The sequence below is a fragment of the Sinocyclocheilus rhinocerous genome, unplaced genomic scaffold, assembly GCF_001515625.1.
Source record: "Sinocyclocheilus rhinocerous isolate Xijiao unplaced genomic scaffold, SAMN03320098_v1.1 scaffold682, whole genome shotgun sequence".
NCBI classification, from domain to species: Eukaryota; Metazoa; Chordata; class Actinopteri; order Cypriniformes; family Cyprinidae; genus Sinocyclocheilus; species Sinocyclocheilus rhinocerous.
Window position 1 is genome coordinate 1591536 of NW_015642528.1, and position 10989 is coordinate 1602524.

The 10989-nt window shown below is 36.8% G+C and overlaps 1 protein-coding gene across 1 annotated transcript in view; it reads left to right on the forward strand.

Moving 5' to 3' along the window:
* The first annotated feature begins 5766 nt into the window (after positions 1-5766).
* Positions 5767-10989, forward strand: part of caln2 (calneuron 2) — a 36788-nt gene continuing 31565 nt past the window's right edge. The window contains exon 1 of the mRNA XM_016573064.1: positions 5767-5994. The gene's annotated coding sequence lies outside the window, so the exon portion shown is untranslated. The remainder of the gene's footprint in view (positions 5995-10989) is intronic.

Genomic DNA, 10989 nt, shown 5'->3' on the forward strand with positions numbered 1-10989 from the left:
CCGGTAGTGACGTCATGGCTGTCGCCGGCCAACGAGTTGGTGTTTTTTCAATGTATGCTTCAGACACGGGTCACGACGAGGCGTTCCCCATAGCGACCCCTAGAGGACGCAGTTCGAAGTTCCCATGAAAGGGAACTACTAAACACGCATGACCTTTCCAATGTGATTATGAAATTCGTAAAGTCGCAGACGCGCATCGCAGAGCTAGTGGTTAAAGTGGTTAAAGTGTATATACCAGTGTTCCTCAAATCTTGCCCTGGAGGGCCAATGCACTGCAGAGTTTAGCTCCAACCCTGATCAAACTCACCTACCTCCCTACAGTTCCGAGAAAGAAAAATCACAATTGTGAGAGTCTGAACTGTAAAAAGTAAAAAAAATTTAAACGTGTTTTTTTTTTTTCTCAATTCTCACAAGTCTGGCTTTTTTCTCTAAATTGTGAGCTTACGTAGAGTGATGAAAAACAGTTTAAAGTCCAAGTGCTGTTGTTATTTTGGTGTTTTTAGAAATAGAAGTGATCGGAAAAATGTGGTGGTGGTGGTGGTGGGATTACAGTAGAATTGTCATGGGAGTGAGGTAAGCGGTTGTTTATTCCCTTGCGTTGTGACTGACATGATAAGATGAACAAACATGATCCTCCCAAATGTTCGCTTAGAGCTCCATTTTGTTACCTGTGGTTTTCTTTCATCTTTATCCCTAGAAAGTTGCTTGTGTAAGGATAAGTGTTCCGTTTATTGGGAACAGATAACTTTCATCTTATAATGATTAATTTCCCTGATGACTATATTTAGCTATTTATGTATTTGTTGGTTTGCTTCTTTTTTTTCTTTTCTTTTTTTTTACCCTCAGCTAGTCCTGCCGCACTTTGTTAGTCATTTGATACATAATTCATTTATGCAGCATGTATGTGTTGAGGCAAGTCAATTGAATTTTCTGGCTCAAGGGCAAAGGCTCAGCAGACTTTCTTCTGTGCTGAATCCAGGCAAATTCATTTCAGTGATGACCGTGAAAGTAAATAAACAGATGGATGTTGGTGGTGATCGTGAGTGGAGTAGTAACAAGAGGAGAGGGGCCTTCACAGTTGGTTTGCAAGTGAAGAGAAGTTGTCAAGGGGGTTGCATAGGGCTCTAATGTGCAATGACTTTCTGTATATTTTACCGAAAATCTAAGCCAACTTCCTGTTAATGCCCCCAAAAGGAACATTTGGACCCTGGCCCAGTTTCTAAAACACAAACAAAGCATAAATAAATAAACAGGGTTACATGTAGTTCAAGTATGCTGGAATGCTATGCAGTCAGGATTGCATACACTTAAGAAGTGTATCCGTTTTTGTGACTGGTGTGTAAAAAGCATCTCATCCCAACAGCAATTTGCATTCAAATAAGAGCTCAGTTTGTCAGTGTATGAAATTTACAATCGACATCATGCTTCATTCGCTTTCCCGTCAGGGGGATTGTATGGTGAATGAAAGCTGTGCAAAGTATGGAGTGAACATGTCTGTATCCATGATGTCAACATATGTCCTCTGATAGGCCTCCTATCTGCTCCATTATAGCAATTGTTGAGAGGTTCATAGATCACACAGTATTTCTCTTGTTGCTTTTACAACACTGAACATGTTACATGTTTCTGATTCTGATTCTGATGTTTATTTGGTGTGGTGTAGTGGCAAACTTAGAAGTGACACTTCATGAAATGTAGAGATGCTGACCTGCCACTACAAGATTGCTCCAAAGAGACTTATGCAATAACTGTAAATTGCTTAAAATTTGCTAAATTACAAAGATCAGTAATTAACAGTAGAGAACAGGTATTCAAAAATGTTGTAACTAGTATAAATTCATTTAAAAAATGAAATTTAATTATCAATTATAATTAATTTAAAGGTGGCCTATTATGCCCCTTTTTACAAGATGTAAAATAAGTCTCTGATATCCCCAGAGTGTGTATGTGAAATTTTAGCTCAAAATACTCTACAGATAGCTTGTTGAAATTACAATTTTTAGGGTATGAGCCAAAACGCCCTGTTTTTTTGTGTTTGTCCCTTTAAATGAAAATGAGCTGGTGCTCCCGCCTCCCCTTTCAGAACAGGGTGGAGTTTCCAGAGCTCGCGCCAGCATCATGCCAGCAATAACAAAACACTCTCTTACGCACTGAAAATGTCAGAAACTGCTAGTGGTGTTCAGCCATATATGTTCGAACCGGTGTCGTGCGAATTCTGCACCCTGCCAGATTATTTATGAATTACACAGACGGGGAGCACGGCGCGATTAAAAATAACAACATAGCTGGTCTCATGGTGCCATACTTCTTCTAGATGGCATAACGTCATGAACAGTTGGCACTGCTCCATCCTTCAGGAGCAACTTTTGTGCAAAACCTGCTTTATACTTCAAAAAGGCAATTTGGAAAACAAACGTGTGATACTTCTTCTAGATGGCGTAACATTAGCTGGATCACGAACAGTTGGCACTGCTCCATCCTTCAGGAGCAACTTTTGTGCAAAACCTGCTTTATACTGACCCTCATTCACAAAGCAGTCCCAACTCGCTGTGAACTCGCTCAGGGCGGTTCTACGTTAAAACGGCAGTGTCTGGCAACATTTGTGGGCGGGGCCTGTGGGTAATGTGACGTCACATTAGCACCAATGCTAAAAATAGGCCATTGGGAGACACTGCTTATTATTTATGGGGATTAAAAAAAAAGGAGTGGGTGGATTTTTATCATTATAGGGTGGTTGTGTACACACACTGCCAACACACATTTATGTCCAAACACCTTGCAAAAGTGAATTTTACATAATAGGTCCCCTTTAAACAAATTGTCTTTTAAATAAGTACTTAGAATACTTAATTTTAATCAAATATGCATGTATTTGAATACTAATTTGCCTGTTTGTTTTAAACAATTTGGCACTTACTGAAATGATGATATCAGGATATTTTTTAGCTATCTGTAGAAGGAAAAATACTTTAACTTCCTTGAAGGTCTTTTTGTTATTCTACCACGATTCCCATGAAAATCTCTAGAGATCTCTTAAATGTTGTCACTTTATCTTTTGCAGTGAGCTTGTGTCATTTTTATTAAGCGACAGTAACAAGAACCACTTTCACAAGATTAAAAAGGCTCCATAGCAAATATTGTTTTTATGCGCTGTATCATTTTTGGTGCTCGACTTTACTTGCAGAGATGGATAAAGAAAAGAGAAATGGTGCATTTGTTAAGATAACTGTCTTGTTTTAAAATGATTTTATCTTTTCATTTTAAATCCAAATTTATGATTAACAGTGTTGTTGCATTCATTTGTAATATCTGGCTTCGAGTAAAATCTTCCATTCATCTTTTGTACTGAGAGGATCTCATTCTGATCTAATTAAACAGCACCACACATTAGACACTGTTGCATTTGTATAATGTCTATGTAATTTTAGTTTACTATATTGCTGCTCAGGGATTGAAGATTAAGTTTATATAATGCAAAAAGAAGAACTGAATATATGACTTGCAGATTTAGCATATTTTTAGGAGGGGTAATTTCCATTCCAAAGGCCTTGAAGCATTTTAATGAAGCCTGGATGAATTGAATTAGACCTGATCTATGAGGTAATGACAGAATCCATATGTTACATCTTATTTTATGCAGCATATTCTTCAAGTGTCATTAACAAACATTTAGTGTTTACGGTGTGTGTGTGTGTGTGTGTGTGTGTGTGTGTGTGGGATGGAATAGTCTACGTCAAACCAACCATGACTATTTATTCACTTGGAGTCTTTCAATAAAAAAATCTTAAAATGACCTCATGAAATATGCAGGGTAGATTCTCTATTGAAACTTCAAACTCCTTGATGGAAGCTTGACCTAAATGTGATGAATCAATAACTTTGTAGTCAATTTATGAAACATTTATTGTTTAATTTATCTTAATATACTTCAATATAAGAACCATTTTGAGGAACTTTTTAAAAATCTAAAGAACCCTTTTCCTCTCTAAAGAACCTTTAGTGCAATTTAAAGGTTCCATGAATGTTCAAGGTTCTTCATGGAACCATCAAAGCCAATAAAAAAACCTTTATTTTTTAAAAGTGTTGTTCTGTAGTCAACATTCGTATGAAGACCAGGTTTATCATTTCCCATCTGCAGTAGCAGCAAGCACTTCGATGCCATCTCAAGGTCATTTGTGAAGCTGCTGTTGAACTGATTTCTTCATGCCAACATGGCTTCAGTTGCTAATTAAACCGATAAAAGCTTAATATTTAATGCATTTGTCGCTTCCTTTATAGGTTCTCAGAGGACCAAATACATTTCAAATAAACTTCAAATGAGAAAACAACTAAAGTAATTATCATTGACATTCATTCACACTTCTGTTATCGTTTCCTTTTTGTGTCACAAACTATTAGGCAGTGCATGTTTACCCTTTGAGACTGAGTTAATGATCTTATTTTTAATTAGTAAGAATACACCATAATTGAAAATGCATGAACATTACATCTTTAGGCAATGCAGCCACAGCCTATTGAGAATAAAAGAAGGATAATGATGTAATTCCGACACTTTCGAAAGAAAGAAAATACAACATACAATTCTCACTTTGCTAATATATCTTTAATACTGAAATCAATCTTTCAGTATTAAAAAAATTAGGTAGTTTATGTCTGACAGGAAGCCGCTATGTCATCTAGACCTTGCAGTGGTCAACAGGTAGAATATATATGAGTCCCTATAATGAACCGCACAATGGTCAACGTCATCGTTTTGACATTTTTTTTGCTTCTGAACTGCCATTTTTCAACCAAAGCATGCTTATTATATGAAATTGCAGGGAGTTGGCTGCCCTGTACTTTTCAAACAGTTATGGAATCTATGTTCTGAACTATCATCTCTGAATGATTATGATAAACATTGGATGCTATGAGTAAAGTAGTCTATCCTCCATGTCATTTATACATAAAGGTGCAAGAACATTTTAAACATGTTCCTCCAGCTTTCACACAGTAATGTATGCCCTCGATTTAGGAGTGATGTAACCTGAGTTGTAAGACTCAGTATCCTCAATTATACATTTTGTGGTAAGAAGTCAAAATTAAATTGTAGTTTAAAATGTGTGATCATTTTGATGAAGGTAAAATGAGAAAACTGGTCACAAAATGTTGTCAGCTTGTCAACATTACAACTTACACCAAATAAATATTGAAATAGTATACCAAATTTGCAAAAATAGCAAAATACACAGATATAGAGTCAAAGAAGCAAAAACAACACTCATCTACGTGTTCTTTCCGTCAAATTATAAACCTCAGTAAATGAACAGCAGAAATGTGTGCGTTTGTCTCTGTCTGCTAATAGTGATACATTGCTGAAATATTTTTAACTCCACCCTACACCACTCTCTCTGACACACCTGCCAGATCTCTGAAGGAGGGAAACATTCTGGAGCAGATCTCCAGCCATTCAATGGCTGCAGGGCAGCGCGCCCATCTCAGACGTTATCAGCACAACAGATGTATTGCGACAAAAAGATTTGTTTTTTTCCCGCGTTTCGGCAAGACACACACAAGTGATGGGGGACTCCATTTTTAAGACGCTATAAATCTGCCCGGGTGCATTCGGCAAGGACTTTAAATGCAACACACCCTTGGGTGCGCGGCGGAGAACGCCTGTTACGCACGAGGCAAGCGCGAGACGGGGGCATTTCCGAACAAATTTATTAAATGGTTGAACTTTAAAATATACGACAGTGGCTTTTGTAACGAGCATTTCACCTGATGGATCGTCAAAAAACTCTGCTGCGGTGGCAATGGGGCTGTCACATGCCAACGGGACCGAGAGGACATAACTGGGGCAACTGAAAATGTCATTGTTTTTCTTCTGAATTAGTCTGTTCAGCATACTACATATGAGACCAACAACCATAACTCTAACCGAGAAAATTTCACAACACTGGCTTTATAAACGCCCTGAGACTTTGCGAATTAAGAAACAGAGTCTTTGAGGAGGTGAGTGGATTTCATAGGATGTCTACAATGCCTATATGCAGGTATAAGGCGAATATAAATTGGGTTATATGGCACCTGTTGTGAAAGGAATAGGGTTCAATAAACAGCGTAGATGGATATTCACGACACGATCTTTATCGGGTGGCATTTTTTCCCAAGGAATTCTACGTCAAAAAAAGTTAGTCTGGTAATGAATCGTCTAATAATGTAAATTTGGACAATTCACTTTTGGCAATAAATATAAAACTTTAGTAGTACACAGCTTTCTGGTCAGTCACGAAATAGCAATAAAATATTTACGAATAATAAGCGCTGAATAACTGACCGCTGTACCAGGAAACCTTTGGTTGCTTTGTATTCGGTCACGATAATAACTGTACATTGTCTTATACATAATTAAACCTAATCTTATTAACATCTACATTTAAATTTCGACAGTAAAATATTTACAATAAAATGCCACCCAGTGATGCTAAACCTGTTTAAATAGCATTGGTGGCCGGAGGCGTTCATTCACGGTAAGAGCAAGGTGATATTTGAAGGACTAGTGATGTATGGCACGAGTGAGTTATGGCTTGTCGCTCCAGTCTCCAGGGCCGAGGGGACTGTAGGCTACAAGCCCGCACTCCGAGCTCTTCGCCTGGGCTGTCCGTGGACACACAAGCGGCAGGGATTTCGCTCGTGATTTGCTGGGACGTCAGCGTAAAATGCTCTAACTGATATTTTCTTCTAAACTACCGATACTTTAATAAACGATAATGGGTCCGGAAAAGCATGGTTTAGAATTGCCTTTGCCCACCGTGGATGTGTCCGGTCCGTGTCCAACTAACGGAGAAGAGGAAACGGAGCTGTGCGTCCAGAGTCACTCAGAGCCCGCTTACTGCGATCCGTGGAGGTAACGGCGAGGCGTCTTGCGCTCACAGCAATTTGTTTTTAGGTTAACAGAGTGGAAGACTTGTAAAAATCCTTTTAATTATTTTAAACAGGGGACGAAACACCCCTTTGTTTTGTTCTTCATTATCAGAGGCAGTTTAGCTATTATTGGGGTAATTAAGTTTTCTGTGCAGATGGTTTACTGGCACTGTGTGAGAGAGCTCTGTTCATCTCTGGTATCTTTGAATCATAATTGAGTGTCAGGGACTGCTGCTTGATTTTTAGTTTTCACAGAGACCAAACAAGCAATTAGAAACAAACCTGTAGCTTTTTGAGCTGTAATAGATTTGACATCTGTTGAAGGCTGGTGATTGAGTTGATAACATTGCATTTATTTAGGCTATTTATTTGAAAAGTATACAATTTTAATTTTTTTGTGTTTTGTCAAGTAAAAATATGCTTCATGTAGTAACAAATTATTTAGTGCGTTTATTCAAAGCAAATATCTTGACTGTTTTAACAAGACTACATTCGGGTTCATTAACAGATTTCATTTTAATGGGCTGAACGGATAGAAAGAGCGGACAACACTTTAGAATAGGGAACACATATTCACTATTAACTATGACTTTTCCCTCAATAAACTCCTAATTTGCTGCTTATTAACAGTAAGGTAGTTGTTAAGTTTAGGTGTGGGGTAGGATTAAGGGATCTAAAATATGGTCATGCAGAATAAGGCATTAATATGTGCTTTATAAGTACTAATAAACAGTCTAATATTATGGTCAGGGAGAATAAGGCATTAATATGTGCTTTATAAGTACTAATAAACAGTCTAATATGCTAGTAAAATGCATGCTAATAAGCAACTAGTTAATAGTGAGAATAGGTCCTTGTGTTACCAAAAGAGCAAACAGGTAACAACTGCACATTTCCACTTTTAAACAGTACATGATGTGCCATAGTTGTCATGCAGTTGCCATTCTAAAGGTATTTTTATATGCTTCTTGGTTTGCTTTAGTTTATCTTCATGATCTCTTGAAGCTGGTGTTTCAACCCTAAACTTCACATGCACATTCTATATTGAAAAAAAGGTTATATTTAAACCATGGTGGAAGGGTTGAACTGTATTTTTGATGTGAATGTTATGAACACTCAGTGTTAAGTGCTTCACAGCATGCAAAGGGTCCCTGGAGCAGCTCTGACATTTCTCTGATGCAACTTCACTCGCAATGTCAGATCTTTTACTGCTTCTCTATCTCTTTCCTCATCTTTTTAAAGACCATTCATAAGATGGCATTATTTGTGGACTAAATATTCCGTTCTTGCATTTCAGTCAAAATCAGCTTCAGTCTGCATTTTCAGTCACCTTGTGAAGGTCACATAATTCTGTCTCAGATGCCATTTGGGTGATTTTGAGTCCCTGGCCAGAGATGTCTTATTTGGTACCTTTGTTAGGCTTATTACCCTTTGTTAGGCTGAATCTCTTCTATTGCTTTGAGGATGCAGCAGTTGACCTTGTGAAGGTGCTTCCATGTTGTTGTGGCTCATTATGTGTTTCTGTTTGCGGTCTTTAATGAACTGACTAACATGTAGTTGCAGCATCTGAAACACAAATGGTAGTGAACCCTCTTTAAAAGGATTTTGGATTCTGGATCAGAGCCAGGAGCAGATGTGCAAAACCAAAAAGCCAAGATAGCACCTGCTACACACGATGTGTAAGAGCCTCACACCTTTTCCGGTACCGGACGATGTGTTGGTCCCATGAGATCCTATGAGTCAGACCGGCTAAAGGATGTCTGGGAAGAATCCATTAATATAGCATCATATGTTATTTATCATGCCAACAGTGGATGTCACTTCCTTTCAGTCCCTCGCTCTTTCTCTATCTCATTTCTTTTTTCAACTATTAAATAAACGCTCCCTGCCGCACTAAGGGCTTAATGTGATGGCAATTTCGCCCAATATCTATTCACATCAGCATTCACACACTGCCTGTGAATTAGATATGGGCCAGATTAGGATGTACAGACTTTGGAATAGAATGTTTGTCAAGGTTACTCTGGCAACCTAAGCATAATGTACTTCAGAATCTGTTACCAAAGCAACAACATACAGTACAATTTGACCCAGGTTATTAGTTTGAACTGACGTGTTTCATTTGATTGATCAAAATTACAGCTAAACAGTATTGTGAATTATTATTATTAGAATTTGTTTTAGAATTATTATTAGAATTAATTAGTTGTGCATTTTGATATATTTTAAAATGGAATTAATTCCTGTGATGACAAAGCTACATTTTCAAAATTTTCAAATGTTCAAGTATTATATCTTCATAACATTAATAATAAGAACAGTGCGTAACATTTTTGTGGAAACACTGGATTTTTTGATGAATAGAATGTTCAAAAGAACACCATTTATTTGAATTTTTTTTTCAAACAGTGTCAGTTTTGATTAATTTAATGCATCCTTGCTGAATAAAAGTATTAATTACTGATCCCCAAAAAATTTACATTATAGTGTTGATATCCAAAAGTGAACCAACCAACTTATCAATGGCTCTTTGAAATATTCATGTGTAGCTGCCCTTAGCTGAGCCCAGTATCAATCAAACTGCACCCAAAGCTGCCTTCAGCTAAAGCCTCTGTTAATATCTATGGTAATTACAGTAGCACAGAGCCCTGTTGTACAGCTAGGGATCGTCCTTGGTGAGCATCACCGCAAATTAGCTGCTTCACTCCCTCTGTCACCTCCTCGTAATTCTCCCTTAATTCACATGAAACGCTCTCAACAGAGGCTTTGTGTCTCTGAGTAGAATTAATCAAGGATTCCCCATTATAACTTTGGAAACTTTGGAAAAGCTTGGGTTTTGAGGTATTTTAGACAGCATTGGAGCCTAAAATGAGTAAAACAGACCAGACACTCGAGACACATTCAAGCATTGATGCCCTGACAGTATTTCAAAACAGTAAGAAATCAAAAACCTAAATCCTGTGGAAAATTTCTCATCTTTTGGCAGGCTGCTAGAAACAGCTCCACCGTTTCAATCCATGAACAATTGTGCCACTACATTATACAGCAACTTATCTACCTTGACACTGTCATTGTTTTACTAAATAAAAGCCCTGTTGTGCTCACAGGGGAAAAAAATCAATGGCTTGAAAGAATGAGCCCTCAGACAAACATTCACAGTGGGGGCCATTGGTACAAATGTATTTATTAAAAAGCATTAACATTATTTATATATATTTGAAGTGAGTAAATCAGGGCTCAACATTTTTTTAATCATCAAAATATATGCAGTACTTGTCAAAATTTTGGAAATATTATGATTTTTAAATGTTTTTAATTACGTCTCATCTCACTAAGGCATTTATGTGCTCAAAATAGAGTAAAACAGTACTATTGTGAAATAGTATTACAATATAAAATAGCTGTTTTCTATTGTAATTTTTTTCTGTAATGTAAAGCTGAATTTTCAACATCATTATACTCCAGTCTTCAGTGATCCTTCAGAAATCATTCTAAAATGCTGATTTGGTGCTCAAGAGACATTTCTTATTATTATTTCTGATCATTTCTTATTATCTAAATTAATGTTTTTATTCAGTAAAAATATGAATTAAATTGAACAGAAGTGACAATAAAAACATTACCATTACTTACTACATTACTAAACAAATTCGATTTCAAATAAATACTATTCTTTTGAACTTTATATTCATCACAGAATTCATCAAAAATGTTACCGAAAAATATTGGGCAGCAACAACTGTTTTAACATTGATAATAATAAGATCTATTATTAATAACTGAGCACCAGTAACAACTGAGTATCAAATCAGCATACTAGAATAAATTCTGAAGCATCATGTGACACTGAAGAATGGCGTAATAATGCTGAAAATTCAGCTTTGCTATCACAGGAATAAATTACATTTATTTCACATTGTAATAATAATTCACAATATTATATTTTTACTGTATTTTTGATCAAATAAATGCAGCCTCGGTGAACATAAGAGGCTTCTGTCAACACATCTTCCTGACCACAAGTGTTTGAACATCAGTGTAATAATAATAATACAGTAAATCTGCATTCAGACGATTTGCTTG